The 18,090-nt window shown below is 46.2% G+C and overlaps 1 protein-coding gene across 5 annotated transcripts in view; it reads left to right on the plus strand.

The window, feature by feature from the left end:
• The first annotated feature begins 2,820 nt into the window (after positions 1 to 2,820).
• PRR5 (proline rich 5) overlaps positions 2,821 to 18,090 on the plus strand; it is a 93,885-nt gene continuing 78,615 nt past the window's right edge. For 3 of the 5 annotated variants that reach the window (XM_087766346.1, XM_087766344.1, XM_087766348.1), the window contains exons 1-4: positions 2,821 to 2,880; positions 3,316 to 3,398; positions 4,262 to 4,342; positions 4,730 to 4,796. The gene's annotated coding sequence lies outside the window, so the exon portion shown is untranslated. The remainder of the gene's footprint in view (positions 2,881 to 3,315; positions 3,399 to 4,261; positions 4,343 to 4,729; positions 4,797 to 18,090) is intronic. The other 2 variants (XM_087766345.1, XM_087766349.1) reach the window with 2 other exon arrangements.

Consider the following 18,090-nt stretch of genomic DNA (forward strand, 5'->3'; position numbering starts at 1 on the left):
AAAATCAGCTGACACTTTCTCCAAACTGTTGCTGTCTCCGTGTTAGAACTGTTACCAGTGTAGCTACGCTGTACTAAACTCTGCCCATCATCTCTTGTACTTACACTAGTAAAAAGTGTGAGTATACAGATTAGACCTTAGTAGGAAGATGTTGCTAGTGATGTGGGTTTTTTTCTGAAGCAACTGGGTGCATTTGGCTATTAGCAAAGGATTTGAGCGTATTCTAACTGATGTTACTCCATCTGGCGCTGAGATTAAGTCAAACCTTTTGGTATCTTTGCCTGTTGTGAAAACCAAGAATAACTAAATATTTCTCACACCAAGATACCGTATCGGGGCGGTATTTCACGTACCCGGAGTAATCACAAATTAATGCTGCAAAATGAGGCTCTGATCGCATCAGAGGTTCCTAACAGAAGGGGTTTCGTGCCCACACCAGTTTTAATGGAAGTCAGCTGGGCTGTGGAGGGGCGCAGAGAGGTTGCTCGTTCTGCTGTAGCTATGATCCTGGTAGTCATCATTAAAATCAATTGTAAGTACCAATTCTCTCATTTTTATGCTTGCTAGGGATTATGTAGTTTTTAAAGCAAAGCTTTTGGAAAACTTCCAGAGAGAATGTAACCTGTACATTTCTGCTTTGTGAAATAAACAAATGAATGTATTTGACGCTTCAGATGAGAAACTCAGATACCGGTTCCTACCAAAAAAGCATCGATTAATAGTGATTCTGTAACACTTACGGATCAAAGACCCAACTCAGGTTCCTTTGCATGTTAATTAATTGTGTTTTAATCATTCAGTTTAGATTTTCTAAAATGGAGACAACTTAAAACAGACAGTGACGAAAATGTCTCTTCCAAGGGCTTTAATTTCTCCTAGAGACCTACTTCTTGAAAAAATGCCAGATCTGGAGAAGAAACTGCTCTCCGATCCCCAGATTAACTCTTCTTTGCGTTCAGGGACAAGGGCCATCAGGGACATTCCTTTCATTCCTCCACCACAGGTTTAGAAGGGCAAAGTTTTCTTCCCTAGATTTCTGGGTCAGTTAAGCTGATGAGAAATCATGGCTTTTTTCTATGCAGGAGGATAGTTTTATAGGTTACATGACTCTTGGACTACTTAGTCATGAACTCCATCATTTCACCGTTTAATCGCAAAGGCCACCATGAATTCTGCAGGTATAAATACCCGGTGACAAGTCCTGCACTGCTGTTGTTGTCTTTGCAGTCAGAAAATGGGCAACGGTGTACTTCAGTAATTGCTTTTAAAGGGTAACAGTTTGCCCTGAACACTGCAAAGGAGGAGTCCTTTGTATGATCTCCTCTATTAGATTCCTTCACCCGGTGTTACCGTTCAAAGTAATTACAGTCTGAACACACACTGAATCAAATCAATATAGTTAGTCACTGATGTCCAGCTTGCGCTGAAATGGGGAGAAAGCGAAGCATGAGCAGCCCCTTCTGAGGTCAGGAGACCACATATTTTGAAGCCTATGGTACTGTGACCTGATGTTGTGGCATTAACACCCAAACACAGCCATCCCTTGAGTCCGCTTCTTGGCACTGCCATTCCCTCAGGCGGGACAGCTGAGGCAGGTAGGAAACCAGAGCAGCGTGCCTGCCAGATCCCCCAAACGAGCTCTGATTTGATGTGGCTGAAACTTGTGGTGGAATTGATTTGTATAAAACTTCCTTTGGTTTAAATCCCTGCAGGGTGTACTTTAAATCCCATAACTCAGATCAAAACTACCAACTACAGACCAGCCGAAACCGCAAGTTTTGATTGATACGCAGCCATAACGCAAACTTCAGCCAGCTGGCGTTACGCTGTCCCTGAACAGGGTTTCGTGCTCCAGCGAAACCCTCGCCCGGGATCTCTGCGCGCCCGAGTCCCTGTGCCGTGCCCGGCGCGATGCTTCCCAGCGGGCTTCCAGCTCCTCCGGCACCCCAGCGCCTGGAGCACCACCGGCTCTGCTGGAGGAAGGACACCTTCGCTGGACACCCGTGGACGGGCTCGCTTGTGCTCCTGCCTCCATCAAACTCCTGCCTCCGCCTGCGCCCTTCTCCGAGGAGTCAGACGCGCGGTTCGCCGCCCGCGGGCCGTGCCCTCTCCTTCCCCCGCCGCAGGGGCAACCCAGCGGCTCGCTGGAGCAGAGAGGGGGCTCCGCAGCCACAGGCTTCGCCTCGCCGCTCCTTCCGCAGAGCAACGGGGAAGCTGCGGGAACGAGCTCGGGGCCGGGCCGCCCCAGCCCGGCCGCCGCGCAGCCCTCGCCCAGCAGCGGCACCCGCCGTTACCCGCCGCCAGGCCCCGCTCCCGGGCGACGGGGACCGGGGGGACCCTGCCCGCCCAGCGCCGGGGGCTGCCGATGAGCGCACTGGGGTTCGGCTTGGCGAGAGGCCGCGGGGGACGAGCACGACCCGGCGCCGAGGGACCCCGCCGCGGAAGGGGTCCCGGTCGGTCGGTCCGTCCGTCCGTCCCGGGTGGGCAGGGGGTTGCGGAGCCGGGCCGGGGACAGAGAGACGCGGAGCCGCAGCGGGGGGAGGAGGGCGCGGGGCTCCCCGCCGGGGCGCGGCCTGCTGCATTTCGGGTTTTTGAGGTTTTGTTGTCCCCTTGGCTCCCCCCCGCCGCTGCACCCCCCCCCCCCCCGCTGACCCGCCCCCCGGCTCTCTCCGCCCCGCCCCGCCCCGCCCCGCCCCGCCCCCGCCCCGCCGGCGCGGCTCCCGCGGCCGCGCATTGTGCATCGCGCCGCTGCCCCGGGCGGCAGCACCGGCCCCGGCCCCTCTCCGCTGCGGGGCCGCCGGACACCCCCCCCCCACCCCTCACCCCACGGGCCGGGCCTCCGGCTCCTTCCCCCGGCGGCGCCGGCCGGGGTCGCGCACGGTGAGTGGGGGGGGCGGCGGGGCCGGCACCTGCGGGCGGCGCGGTCTGTGGGGTCTGTGCCCAGCCCGGGGCTCGCCCCGGAGCCTTTGGGAAGGGGAAGGGGCTCTGCCCCCCTCCCCGCCCGGCGGACAGGGCGCGGTGCGGCGGGGTGCGGCGTGTCCCCTGGCGGCGGGGGCTTGGGGGCGGCGGCGGGGACCCCCCCTGCCGCCGCGGGGCCGGGCGGGGGTCGGGGGCTGCCGGGGGAGCGGGGCAGCGGCCTCCGCCGGCCGAGGGGGGCTCCCGGCTTTGTTGGTCCCCGTGGGGTGCGACCGAAGGCAGCCCTCGCAGCCCTTGAGATGATTTCTGCTCGTTCTGGAGCTCGGGCTCGCAGTTTTTGCACACTGCGTGAACGCCAAGCCGGTGCTTGTGCAGACGCTCATCTCCTTTTTTTTACAGTCTGAAATAGCGCTCTCAGGTAACTGGAGTTGACTCTAAATGTGATTCCTGTGGGTTGACTGCTGTAAGCCTTTTTCACGCAAGTAAGATCTATATGCATGAGTAAGATTTTTTTTTTTTTTTTCCTTAGCGGAATGATTTTGCATGTTTCCACCCAGCAGTGTATAATCTCTGATAGCTTTTGCAGAAGATGGGCTTGCCCCTTTCAATTTCTGTGTGTGTGCAGTCGCTGTTAATTTTGGCAGCTCCTAAGTGATCCTTGGTAAAGGTCTGGTGTCTTCGTTTTCTTCAAGAATACATTAAGTTGGATGTATGCCAGGGTTTTAATATTGTAGAAGCAACAAGAGAGACAGCCTTGGAAAAAGGATCGAGGAAATGATTTAGCTTTTCTAACGTTCATCATTTCCCGCCAGTGTACTTTTAAGCATTTCATTTTAAATTGCAGGAAACAATCAGTTTTTGCGTTTACCAGCATGTTGATTAATAATGGATAGGTAGGTCTAAAACTAAATTTTGATGCTTCATTTAAAATAAACGCTTTTCCTTTCTTCTGTCTTGCACACCTATTTGCTTTTAGGAAAGAGTGGAATAGTAGGTGATGATTAGGCAGCTTTCTCACAATTTGAATAGAAGAAATAGTTCAGTATAGGCTGGCTGTAGAATAATGGACACACTTGGCATCTAGTGCGTAGTTGGATGTAAAGCTGTGCCTCGCAAAACTCTTCTTTGTTCCTAACTTCTCCCGTAGCCAAAGAATAGCCTATCTAAAACTTAGTTCTGGGAGTCAGATGAATGGTGCATGTAAGTCTAGTTTCTCTATGGTAGTCTATTAATATGTGACTTACCATGAAACATGTATTGACAGGGATTTCGTATTTATAATACGCACCGTTTAGTGAATGACTTAATGCTTCATCTTTCTTTTTCTCATTAATAATCTGATTAGGGGAAGACTCTGGAAGGAATATGGAATTGAGACGCATTCCCGGTGGATATGCAGTAAAAAAGACACAGCAAAGCAGACAGTGTAAGAGGAATTTCCAAAAGTACTCATCACCCAAGACAGAGGCAGACTTTGAACGCTCCTCGGCTTGTGTTTAGGCTCCAGAGTAAATTGCTAGATTTTCAGCTCGTTTTTGTTAGCTCTCAAACTTTTGTATCCAAAGTTCCTTGGGGGACCTTGAAGGAAATGCATCTGTGTAAGCCAAGTTCTGAGTCTTTCAGCACTTGAGAAAATCAAGCCCTGAGCACTTAAAAAAGTCTGATCCTTGGGTAACAGTCATACCTCCCCCCATTTCCATTCTAGAGGTGTTCCCTTTTAATTTTTATGGCAGATAGAATTACAGATGTAAAATATAGCCACGATAAAGCAAGCCAGTAAAATTACTTCCTTTTTTTTTTTTTTTTAATGTAGAAGCCAGCGGGATTAATGAACAGCTCCATAAACACACATGATAAAATGCAAGATCGGCAATAGAACTGTAAGTGGCACTTAATCGGGGAACGAAAATAATAGGTAATGGCTAAAAATAGTATTTCCCGTCTCTAACAATAGAGTTAAATATTGTCATGGATATTAACTGCAACAAAGTAGATTGGTCCAGAGCTGGAGGCTCTGGCCATTCGTTTGATGATAAACCACAAATGCAAACCAAAAAGCTGTTCTTTAAAGGGAAAATCGGAGCTTTTTTGCTGCACAATAGTGGCGCTATGATTTCTGGAATGTATTCTGATCTCGTGTAGCTCAGCCCAAACTGCTGAGCTGCATTCAGGTTGTGCCTAGATTTACACAAGTGGTTGGTCCCATGCATGGGCAAGAGCATCCTTGCGCCAGAAAGAAAGCGCTTAGGTCTGGTTCTGATCGTTTAACAGTGTTTGAAGTGTTTCAACATCACTGCTAGAAAAATGCCTTCATGTTAAGGTCAATGAAAAATTTGCCTCTCTGATAGCCCGGGCCGCAGCCTCTCGAGGAACTGTTGAGTTATGAGAGCAGGTAATTATCTATCTGCCTCATCTGTGGCCCAGGACTCGCTGACACCGAGCACGGAGAAGAGAAGAAAATGACAAATGCTTGTCCAGAAGCACATCCTCACGTCCTCTTGGTGGCGTTTGCTTTCCCCCTGGTTTCTTAGGATAAGACTGGTGAGTTTGGGGTGTGGAGAAAACAGTGGTTAATTAGCTAATGCATATCTAGCCCTTGTAAGATGGAAAATACTGTATGGGGATGATTTGAATTAAGTACTGTTGTTCCCTGCTATTAAAGAAATTGCTTGCCTGCTCTGTGTCTCAAGTTGGAGTTGTAGGTGATTTTAAAGTATTGTTTGAGCTGTGGTTTAGCTCAGTTGAAGGAGAAAGGCCAGGGAAGGTCTTTCGATAGGAAAAATAATAGGTAAAGATTTTCTTGTTTAAGCCTTTTTCTTAGTAGCTGTAAAATCTGTGTATATGGCAGGGAGGAGAAGGGAGTTGAATGGAGCCGAGCAAGGAGCTGTGGTATGAGGTAAAATTCTGATATTGTTCTCTCATGCCACCCTGCAAATACATTTGCATTTAAAATTTCCATGCAAGCCAAACTGTAGGACCGGTGCAGAATGCTAAATGAAACCTGACAGATAGCTTGGAAAACACCACATAACGATGCCAGGCATTCCCTTGCTCGGACAATTGAGTTGAAGATTGTTTCTTGTAATGATTATGGATCCAAAACAAAGACAGGTGCAGGAAAAAAACGGGACATCAATTTTATTCTGAGCTATTTTTACTTGAAAGATGTTTACTTTCTGTCGCATTACCCTGTGACTGCTGGAAGACTCAGAGGAACTGTAAACCCCAGATCCCTTTCTGCCCATCAGCTAGCCACAATATATGCCTTTGTGTCGCTCAGGCTGAAATTTACTCTGCTTGGGAGGCTGACGAGTGGTTCAGGGCGCAGTTGTGATCTGAAAGATGCTGGGTGTCACCAGGGAGGTACCCTTTATGCCGCTTGTGCGAGCAGACAAAGCAGCAGCTCCTTTGTGGAACTTGGTGATGCACCTCCTGTATAAGAATAAAAAGTGTTTATGCTCAGTGGTGGTGTGATGTAGAAGCCAGGATGATGACAGTCGAGGAAGGAACATGAAAGGCATCAGAAGAGCTCGGTGGGTTTTACCTTTTCATGTGTAAAACTTGGGTGTCTGCAGCTATTGGCAATGAACTGTCCCTCTGCAGACAGACCGACGGTGCAGCACAATCTGAGGAGACTGAGGGATGGAAACAGGAAAATAAAATGAATGATAGGGCAACGTGTGTATTGGGTGTGAAAGAGCGCATGCAAAGTCACAAGGCTGGAAAAAAATCAAGGGCCTGCGGTCAGGGGTGGCTGCTGCAGTGAAGCAGTAATACAAGGCAGCTCAGTTGTCCACGATATCCCGGTTATGAATGGAAGAATAACAGGCTTTACGTGTGCAGTGTGGCTGCGTCTGGCTCCCTGGCTTAAATATAGGACACCTGCCCTTTTAAAGTTTGGGAGGGAAGGGAAAGAGCTGATGAGGAAAGCAAAGGGACGGATTTCTGAGGAATGATCAAAAGCGCTTAATATAGGCAGATTATCTAAGAAGCAAAGATACCAACAATTTCAGGTGTGGGTAGTCAAGAGATGATCAGCCTTTGCAAGAGGGTGCAACTAGACTTAACGGGCTGCAAAAGAGAAGGTAACGTGAACATCAAGAAAAGCTTATTGAAGGAATGAAGCTACATAATCTTCCATGAAAAATGCTAGTAGCGTTGTTGGTTGGCATTTTTTAAAGCTCATAGAGAGCCCTGGAGAATGTTCTGCAGGGTTGGCAGCGCAGGGTCACATCTCCCCTGGCTGAACTGTGCCTGGGGATTAGGATGGAGGTTTCAGAAATGAGGCTGTTCAGTGAGCAGGCCAACTCCTCCTCTGCTTGGAGTTAACTTCTCAGCTCCCCTGTGTGGTCTGCTGGAAGGCACAGAGTCATTCTCTGCGAGCTTGGATTATGTCCCCGTAGGGAGGGAGATAGACTGGATGAATTAATAGATCTTATTCCATCTTTAGCTTACAGGAGCCTGTGATCCAGGAAATAAACGCACACTTATCTTGCTGGCAGCTGAAATGCATGCCGTTGTTCAGTAAAACAAATGCTATAGCATCTCATATGCTTTTCTGGTCACGTGGCGAGGGAGGATGGGAGGAGGGATGTGATGGAAGACACTTCCCTGTGGTGAGCACAGCAGGCCAGGCTAGAAATATTGCTCGGTTTACATTGACTCTGTGTCATTGGATCCATGTTGAATTCTCCTCTTGAGGAAAAGCTAGAAAGCAGCAGGCTCGGGGTGTTTTTCTGCTTTAAGTTCCAGCTGTTATCGGCAAAAGAAAAAAAAAAATCACATTCTTGGACAGTAGTTACCTCTTCCTTTGCTGAGTCCTGTAAGACACAACATTACGTACTGGCCGAAATGTGAAGAGCAACTTCAAAGAGGTGTGCAGCTCTGCTGAAGTCGTGGGCAATGCACAGGTTAGAAAGCCGGGGGACGTGATCCAAAATGCACCGCAGTCAGGGGAGAGACTGGCGCTTTGGCTTCGGTCCAAGATCTCATGTTTGCTTATGTTTGGATTTAATCAATTTTGGGGGGATTAAGGTATTTTTTAGAACGTGGTTCAAAGAATATAAAGAGGTTGCAATTTTGAACTTAATGAGTTTTATGGCATTACTGTATAGTAGTGATTATTGTCCTGCTCCCCTCTTCAGATATGAGGTGGGTCAGTTCATGAAAAGTCTGATTAAAGACACCACTGAATAGCATGATGCATGATAGTACAATGACATAACTCTCACAGTGGTTTGATGTCTTAACATGTAATCTTTCCTCCACTGGATTTCTTGTTGTATCCCAAAATAAACTAGAGTTTATATAAATTAGACATGCTCTGACTGCAGAACAGGTGGCGTTATAAGTGCTCCAAGATGGTATGTTGTTGCTAGATAAGGAGGAATATTTTTTTATTCTGATTCATAGCGGCTGCTTTAAAATTTGGAGACAGTTTGACTGTCATCAGCATGAATAGTTTATCGGAGGGCAGGCAGGGAAAACATTGACAAACATTTACAACACTAGCTTAAGGATGACTCTCCTTTAGTTAAGTGTAACTTGAGTCCCAAAACTTCCTCATCTGGTGACTTGGTACCAGGTTTTTACTTCCTGCGTTGTCCATTTGAAGTGGAAAGTCAGAAAAAAAGAAACTATGAAATTTTGTTGTCATGATTGGAAAGGAAATCAGAAAGCTGAGAGAAGTTAAGCGTTCTTCCAGGAAGTGCATTAACCCAGCTTGGATGTGCTCATCCAGCCCCGCCGTAAGCCAGTACTGCTGGTTTTCTTTTCACCACTATATTAATTTTTCTTTCTGTAAAATATTCTTCCAGGGCTCTCTCCAGGAAGAATGGAGGGCCGCTTCTCTTCCTTTGATTAATTACTTATATCCTGATCTAGAGAAATACCAGCAAGCTGGTTGAATTTGGCGATTTTCAATCCAATTGATTCCAATGAGTAAATTAATTTCACGTTCAATTGTCCCTGTAAGAGGAATGCCCACTGCTCTCTGCATTAGTTCATAGGTATCTCTTGGGTTTATAGTCAATTACTTTTTAAAGTATGAGCACTAATGATTACATACATAGAGTCTTGATTCACTCCTGATTGTGCCACTGGTGGTTACCATGACTTTGTGGTCATGGTTTTGCTTGTTTGTTTTCCTGTTTTTTGTGGTGGTTAGTTTTGGTTCTTTTGGTTTTTGTTGTTGTTGGTTTTGTTAATTTAATTTAATTTTTGCTCTGGAGGACTAGGCAAAGGCCACTGTCAGCAGGTTGTCAGACTAAACAGATGATTGGGTTGGCTTGGCATAACAAAAGCTCTACTCCTAAATAAAGCATCATTCATGGTATAAATTATCCTGTAGTGTAGCCTATCAGTGAGGTCTGAATCAGTCCAATTCAAAGTGCCAGGAAAAAGACATTCTTGTGGTAATTCTGGCATTCCTGGAGATAGAAGGTATTGGAAAATTTGAGAGAGAGCTTGTTCTCGTAAAATATCCGCGCCAGTTTTGTATAACTGAGAAGCAGCTTGGAAAGTTCAGATAAGAAGCCAGATGTTGGCCCAAACTTGTGAGATTTGCTTGCATGGATCAAATTTGGCCTTACAGCATGCTTCCCAGATTAATTCTGTAATGTTTAATTCCAGCATGAGTCGATTTTCCATTTTATTCTGCATGACTTTTGTTCATTTATCATTATTGAACAATTTCCTGGGGATACTCAGGCTTACGTATGTGTTTGTATGACTACCAGAATTGTCTGTGGTTATACAGACAGGACAGAAGACATTAATGGAGGTTGGAAGATAAATTTTTCCCATCTACAGCACTGTATGTACCTTGCTACAGTCATCAAGGATTTCTTAAAGTTTACCAGAAGATTTAAGTTGAAGAATGATCCCAGCCAGGAACAAGATGCAAGGTTTCTGCTTAGCATACTCATGTACAGTAAATTCCTCTTTCTTTTGCTGTTTTTGGGGTCAAGTTTTTAACATTGATAATACACCACAGTCATCATCCCTTTTTACTCTTTTGCTGGGAAAAGAGTATCCAAAAGAATATTTATTAGCTGATTTAAATTCAGTTAACTTCATTTCCATTTCGTGGAGTTTTTAACAATGTTTAATGAGAGATGCAACTGAATTGCAGAGCTATTATCTCCCCCTGAATACGTTGAGGTCTTTCTTGAATTCCCTTGAAGGTTTCTCGATCATTCATATTTTAATCCTGGCCCTCATAATTATTTTGTAGCATATGGAAAGTCCTGTAGATGCTAATCCTGGTGGCCTTAGTCATGCTTATTTAACAAATAGTTCCAGTCCCCCATTTATCTGCCTTAGTATCTGTTATTTATTGGTGATTTGATTTTTTTCTTTTTCTGCCTTTAAACCCTTGGGTTGGGGAACTAAGACCGCCCTGTGCTCGGCAGAATGCAAACACAAAACAAAGTGTTTTGTTTTGTGCATTCAAACTTTGTTTTTATGACTAAATGAGGGAGATTCCTCTTAACTGATCTGTACTCAGACGTCTCCCTTGCCACTTCAGCAGCATTTAGATATCCTAGAAAGTAAATCTCCAGCTTAGGGAAAACAATTTAAAACTGAGCACGACTATTGCAAGAACAAGCCTTGTGCTTGTTGGAAGCTGTAAAGCATGTAAGTTTATAAAGCCTACCTTTCATCCGTGTGCTTAGGCAAAAATGTGATGCTTTCCTCTCTGTTTTGCTTTGCTTTTCCGCTCATTCAAGCAAACGGGCTGATGAATGCTTAGGCGAAATGTGTCCCTCCTATTGTCTGCCTTGTTTGCTTTCCTTCTTTCAACAGCTTCTCTATTCAGTGTTAAACAACAGGAGAAGAAAAACGCTACTAAAAATGAAGATATTCTATGATCACATTATCCTGTGAAGAAGGACGTTCTGCTTCCCCCACAAATGGTCAAACTAGAGGGGTTCCTTGCGGTTCCTAAAATCTGTGATGGCAAGAAGAATGATAAAAGCACATTGAAATTACAAATCATTGCATTGCTGAGCACAAACTACTATATGTGGAGCACTCTGTACCCTTTGAAGACTATGGCTTGGAGTGTGATTTTGTAGGCAGCAGAGGTTCAGAGGCAGAGCTTGGGGATGTCAGAAGGCAGTTAACTGAACTAGGCTCTTTTCTAAGCATTCTTTGTTTTTCCTTTGGTTTCCCATACTGGCACTTACACGTACAAGGACATACATAGATACACATGCAGACGCATGATGTTTAACAGACGGAGCACGAAGGCTGACCCACTGCTCTTAATACAGAAGCCACGGCTCTGCGCATTTTGCAGTGCGTCGTCCCAGTGCCCCGTGTAACCTTGTATGAGGCGTTACGTGGAATGTGACTCCTGGAAAGACACGCTGGGTAGCTAGGCGATGCCTTTCTTGTATCGGCACAGCTGGTGGGAAAAGCGTATGGGGCTTGCCATTCTTCTGATCCAGGAGAAGGCATGTCTGGACAGACTCCGGATGGCTTCTGTGCAGTGGTCCCATCACCAGCAGGTGCTAGGAAGGATGGACACGGCTCTATGCTGCTAGGACATACCCTTTAAGGCTCCTTGCTTCATGCTCTCGTAGGGAATACGAGGAATGCTATGTAGTCATGAGGAACACTGAAACAGCTGAGACACCTATTGGGATTCCTACTCTTTCAACCTGAGCTTTCCAAAGCCTGGTGAGATCTATCTGGCAGAGTCCTGAGGAGTTCAGAATGGCTTTTCATCCACAGGTCCTACTGAGCAATGCTTACCTAACATGGGGCAGGATCCCCTGTGGTTTGATCTTTGGGTACGACCCAACTCTCTACCGCTGTGTGATCCCATGTAAAGTCCAGAGGCGTGTTGTGGTTTGGGATGGCCACAGCGATGAGAACTCCTTCTGGAGGAGCATGGGGAGCTTAGGCAACCATTGCTACTGCTTTGGCTGGCCCCAGCAGCTTCGTGCACGCATTCAGAGATCCCAGATATAAGCACATAAAAGCCATTTGCTTAGGTTCCCCCCCACTGCCCTTTTTTTTTTTTTTTTTTTTAAAACTCCTGCATCTGCTGTGTTGCACAGTCTCCTGCCTGCCTCTACAAATGAGACAGTAATGGAGCAGATTTATTAAACCGATAGATTAAAGAACAGGAAATAACAGTGGATTTAGTGGAATTTGAAAATGGTTCTGACCTCTGAGGAACACAGCGTAGTGTACTGGAATAAAGCTGAAAGATGGTGGTGCCCTTGGTCAGGGTGCCCAAAGTCATGGGGAATTTGAGACTCACTTTGCTTAGGTTTTAAAAGCACCTCGTTGTTTTGCTGACTACAGCAAAGCCCCTATCTTCCTACCTTGGAAAAAAAGTACAAAACCTTTAGCGTGCTAGTGATGCAGGTTCCTTTCAGACCAGCATTCGGTTTACTTCTTAATTTATTATGTTTTTTGCTTACTGGGATGAAGTCAAATGGATTGTGGTGCTTTGGGTGGTGGCAGGAGGTGTCTGGGACTGGTGAGTCCAGTGCTGTTGCAAACAAATCTCGGTGCTCGTGGCTTGCTTTGTAGCTGCCGAGCAGGGTGTGAGGAGCCAGGGCTTAATGCTGTCGTGTTATGGAGTTGGGCGAATTCTGGGAGAGCACTCAAGTAGGAAATCTAAGTGCAGGGTTTAGGTGAACGAGTGCGGAGAAGTCGAGTAATGCCCATGCATTTAGAGTAGTTGAAGGTACTGATTGTTTTTGCATTGAATCCGGTCTATAAGCAGCACCGTGTGCCATTCTCCTTGGGGCTTTTCCATGCAAATGGTGCTATCTCCTGCTGTAGCTGATGCCTGCAGTGCTGACAGCCAGGTCTTGTGTGCTGTCCTGTTTCCCATCCCTCCCTCTTCCCCACCGCCTCCGATTGCTTTCCAGTTCCTTCTGTTTAAGAATTATAAATTACTACAGCAAACCTATTGCTCTCTGGGGTTATGTTTAACTGTTGCTGATTTTACTGAACGGAGCTGTGCAACAGCCTAAAAGAGAAGACCATGTGAATTAGGATACTAGGTCACGTTCCGGGCTTTCAGTTTCTGCTGAGGGGAAGAGCAAATGTTGCAAACTTGAAGAAATACAAGGGAAATATTTACTGCAGCCTCTATGCATGGCATAACTTTAGGGGAGGATGCAGATTTGCCAGCTCTGCTGTACCTCGGTACACCGAAGTGAAAGGCAGCGCGGCTCCCTGGTACCGAAGTGAAAGATGGGTGTTTGGCACAGCCCTGCTTGCTGCAGCTACGACCTCGTGCCTTGTCCCAGCAGGGCTGTGCAGTGCGGGACAGTGGCAGTGGGGAACGAGGACAGAAGGGAAATGACCTTCCAGTTTTCTCTCCTCCCTCCCAGGAAACTCTGGGCCATGTGAAGTCACCCTGAAGCTAAAGCAGTTTAAAAACTCACTGAGTCAAGCCACCACCCTTGCTAGAGAGCAGAAGTCTGGTCTTCATTTCAGTTAATTCTGGTTCGGTCACCAAAACCCCTTTGTATTTGGCCCTTAGGGCAATACTCCAGCTGTCCATTTTAAAGAGCCAGTCTGGCTAACGCCTTCCTGGGGGAAGAGCCTTCCTCTTATGGGGGTTACCAAGCCTGGAGAGTCCTCTGGCTCCACAGAGGACATTTGTGTTCAAATAGAAGCAGGCAGAGCTTTTTCCTGAATCAAAAATCCCTCTGTCTGGTGCATTCACCTTTTGACTGCTGCAGCATCTTATTTGCTGTGCTCTCCTGGCTCCTTGGCAGTGCTCTCCGCTGTTGCGTTTCATTGTATGTTTTCTGTTAACACAAAGGCATCTGTGTTAATCTCTCATTTTCCAGGCAATTCGCCATTCTCTTCCAGCCTCTGGCCACCTCCTTTTTCTCAGCTTTTTACCAAGGTGAAAGGCAAATTTGGTAAAAATATGTATAAGGGGGGATTGACCCAAGTTTTCAAGACATTAAAATTACTGCAAAAGGAAACCAAATGGGCTTATGCCCTTCTTTATTTCTGTTAGATTTTTTTAATAACAGAAGGTCAGATTCAGCCCAGCCTGGAGGTCTCCGTGACCATAGTAAGTCAGGCGAGGGAAGCGGGGCTCTTGCATTTCTTTCTTTAGCAACACCTGTAGCCTTCTGGCCAAATCCCACAATCTTAGAAAGGCAGCGAAGTATTTCAGCTCTTGAAGGCCTGCTTGTAGACTGCTCCATCGTTGAAGAAAATGCACTTGGGGGGCTGTGGGGGAGGGAGCATTCCATTGTCTTTGGGTTTGGTTTTCACTTTTGAGGGTTGTTTTTGTTTGTGTATTTTTTTCACTTCCTTGAGCATCACTATCATATCAGGAACTAACTTGTTAGAGTATCTTTCTTCTCCTGCCCTTTAATTAACAGATGAGAGCTACTAAACATCATCCCATGAATATTTCCGCAAAACCAAGACATTCCTGGTGTATATATAAGGTAAACAAATGGAAGGAAGAAGCAGGATTTTATAGCAATCATATAATATCAATAGTAGGCTTTCAGCTTCTTCCGAGGCTTCAGAATTAATTTGGAGGCAGGGAAGTAATCTTTAAATTACCTTTAAATAGAGTGCTGAGGAGTAAAAAAAGCTGCGTTAACTCTGCATGGGGAATGGAGCAGCAGTGACCCGGACCATCTTTCCTTGAGGACCACTGCGTTATAGTCATCTCGGGGAGGTCTTCAGTATTCAGAGTCGCATACCAACTCAGTGTGAAACAAATGGAGCCTGCCAGCCTTTTGTGGCATCTTGTAAAGCCTTTTTTTCCCTCATCATTTGAAAATGAAGGGAAATAGGGAGGAATTTTTGGGTTTGTTTTTGAGTCGTCTGGCTTGCTGCTATGATATTATGTGGAAGTGCTTTCGCTACTCTTTAGTTACCCATGAATGATTGTGACTAGAACATATCCCAAGAGAACATATGCTTCTGTTTTTGCTTGTGCTTAATTACATTTTTTGTGCTGCCTTCCCACAGCACCTACCTCAGTCACATTTTGGTCTGTGAGTCTATGACTGAGGCTCTGCATTTTGAGAGTAATGCAAAAAAACCCCAACAAGTAATAATTCAAAATCCTTAAATACAGCTACTTCTATGCTATTTTATAGATGCTTAGGAGCCTGCTCGATGAAGCTTGGAGGAAAAATCGTCTGACTTGTAGTTAATTTTTATTGAGGTGCGATTGCCCTTGAAGCTTGGGGAGAGTTTTCCCCAAATAAGTCTGAGACGCGATGCTTAGGCTTGCGCAGTCTCTCCAGCAGCTTTCAGGTTTGGTGTTTGGTTCCTGGGGGTTTCCCCCTCTTCGTTCTCTCTGCGTCTGAACCCTTGGCAGCTTTCCAGCATTGTTCTCCAGCCTACTCTGAACAAGTGGAGGAGCGGCGCTCTCGCCGCTAATTCAGCAGAGATTGAGCGATAGCGTTCGGTAAAGGTTAGAGGTGCTGGCTGAGGGTAAGTTCAATTCAGCAGAGATTGAGCGATAGTGTTTGGTAAAGGTTAGAGGTGCCGGCTGAGGATAGGTTCAGGGTCACCCACTGGGCCACGTGCCTCAGCTCGTGGTTCCTCCCCGTTGTATGTGCCTGTTTCTTACTCAGTGAAGGGAAGCACTACCAAGGCTGGTCATCGCTCTTCAGGATCTCTCTTCCAAGTCTTTTTTTTTTTTTTTGGTGCAATTTTTCTTTTTTTGTTACATAAGTGGAATAACTGATGCTCCAGTGTAAATACTGTGGCCCTGGCAAAAGCTTCTCCTCTCTCTCTTCATTATAAGTGCTGTGCACATGATTGTGTCTCTGTATAATGCAGAACAGTGGCAAAGACGACTCCAGGTAAATTCATCATCAAAGCAATTACCAGCCAGTATTGTCCACCAGCACAGATTTGACAAGCTCCGCAGTATGCCTTGATACCCACGTTCTTTGGTTATCGCCTAACTTTCGCTATTGGAATGCAGAGTTTTCATAAGATTTCCCAAAGTTTGGTGTCACCTGTAGCAGGATCTTCTGGTTGGGTTGTGCTGCTGGATCTGAAATCTAAATCGTGTTGCCCTTCGACTGCTTGTGATGCTGCCTTTCCTTTGCTTTCATGGAAGCTTGAAAATTCTCCGGCTATATCATCTTTTGTTGAAGAAGCAGCTTTGTTCAGGTTTTAAATGACTCCTCCTGCTTGCATAGGGTTGTTACCCGCTTACAGAAGCGTTGTGGAAATAGTGTTAAAAAAGTTTGCAGGTTTGCATTCTCCTTGCACCAGCAGAAAATTGCATTGAGGGTTTTGCTGGATGACTCAGATAAGGCACAGCAAAGATGTTGCACTGCCGTCCACTTTGCAAACTGCTGTTTCCACTTAAAATATGGAGAGGCCCCCTTTGCCCCAGCTGTTTGATACTGCCCCTGCTCCTCTGCCAGCGGTTAGTCTTGCACGGTCTGCTTAGCAGAATAGGCTGTGTGACTGCTCCCTAACCCACTTGAGGCAAAATCAGAAAGCTCAGCTTAAACTGCGAATGGGAGCTGCTTAAATGAGGATGGCTGTCTCAATATTGGCCTGGCTGCTCCTCCTCTGCCCCAGGCAGGAGGGATGGCTGGACCCGGGGACTGCCTTCACCCTCCCACTTGCATCCGCAAAGGGATCAGTTTGCACAGTGTGACGGTATCTAAGCAGAAGCTTATATTGGTTTAAATAAATCCATTTAACACTAGTGCAGCAAGCATATTTTGACAGAACTAGAGTGTTCCTGTGAGCCTGGATAACATGTTAGTTTGCAAAATGTTTATTTTTAAAATGTCCAGTAGTGTTTTTCTAGCAGCTCTTTTCCTCTCCTCTGCCTGGTGAGAGGCTAATGCTTGGGGCTTTCATTTATGAGTGGGGTTTTTTGTCCACGTGTCTTGGTACACGCTCCCAAAGCTCACAGAGTGCGGTGCAGGTAGCAGGCTGCCTGTGGTCTCGCAGCAGGCGGTAACTCTTCCTTTGCTGGAAACAAACTCATCCATCCGTTCACATGTGAAAATCTCAAGTCATGGAAATTTCGGTAGGAATGAAGACGTGACTATGAAAGTCTCTCAGGACAACCTGGCAAACTAAAATGGGGACGAGAAAGACACCACCACCCAGTCTGAAAAGGGTCTTATTTTAAAAAGTTTAAAGTTGTGTAGAACTTTAGCCAAGTTGGGAACCAGTTGCATAGTCCAGGATAACTCCTTGGTTTTACCAAGTGGAGTAGAATGGGGAAGAAGTTTTAGGTTTTTCTTTTTATTGATGAATCAGGGTTCCTTTTTTTTTTTTCTTTCTTGTTTTTGTAATAAGGATGTTTCTTTTCAGTTCAGGTGACACCAGTTTAGCACTCAAGATGGTCTTGAGGCTTTCATGTTTGTATGCTCAGAACAGTGGCAGGTTGGGACAAAGCAGTGCTGCGACGAATGACAAAGTGACGTCTTATTCTGGCTACAGAGTGACTGAAGGGAGACTCTTAGTGATGTTGCTGCTGTTGCAGTTATTTGATCATGACAGTACTTAAGCAACTTATTAGCAGAACCATTGTATTAGACTTTACATAAGCACATGGAAATAGACACTTAAAATGCATATATCCAGGCACACGTATATATGTACACACATTCTAAGTTAATAAAAAATAAGAGGTCTGGTAAGAACTCCTTGGAGTGAGAAGACATCTAGAGCCAGCGCCAGTGAGGATGCTACAGCCTCCTTCAGTCAGCTGATAAATGTCCAGTGTCACCTGGCATGGCTAAGTCTTAATGGACAAATATATATTAGATTTTTCTCTGATTAAACCACCAGCCATCCTGCAGGAATGCTTCCAAATCATGCTCTCCTCAGCCGATAGGCTGGGTTTTCTCCCTTGATTTCTTTGCAGCTGGTGAGCCAAACCAGCATCACACCTGCCTGCCGTTCATCCGCCGGCTTTGCCGGTGCCAGACCAGCTGTGCAGCAGCAGTTGCCATCTGTCTGGGGTGAGGACAGATTGCTAGTGCAGAGACTGAGGAAATAATTATAAGGCGAATTTAATTTGGTCTTTGAGCACATTGAGGTCCAAGTAACTCTCCTTCCTCCCGCTGAAAGAATCGGGGGAGAGGGGGGGAATTATAGGAGGGAAATATAGGGAGGAAAGAATTGAGCTGCATCCTCGCCATCTGTCTACTGCGATTCACGCAGCTGCTCTGC

Source organism: Nipponia nippon, unplaced genomic scaffold (genome assembly GCF_047370975.1).
Source record: "Nipponia nippon isolate SJK-2023a ecotype South Korea unplaced genomic scaffold, ASM4737097v1 scaffold_3, whole genome shotgun sequence".
Lineage (NCBI taxonomy): Eukaryota > Metazoa > Chordata > Aves > Pelecaniformes > Threskiornithidae > Nipponia > Nipponia nippon.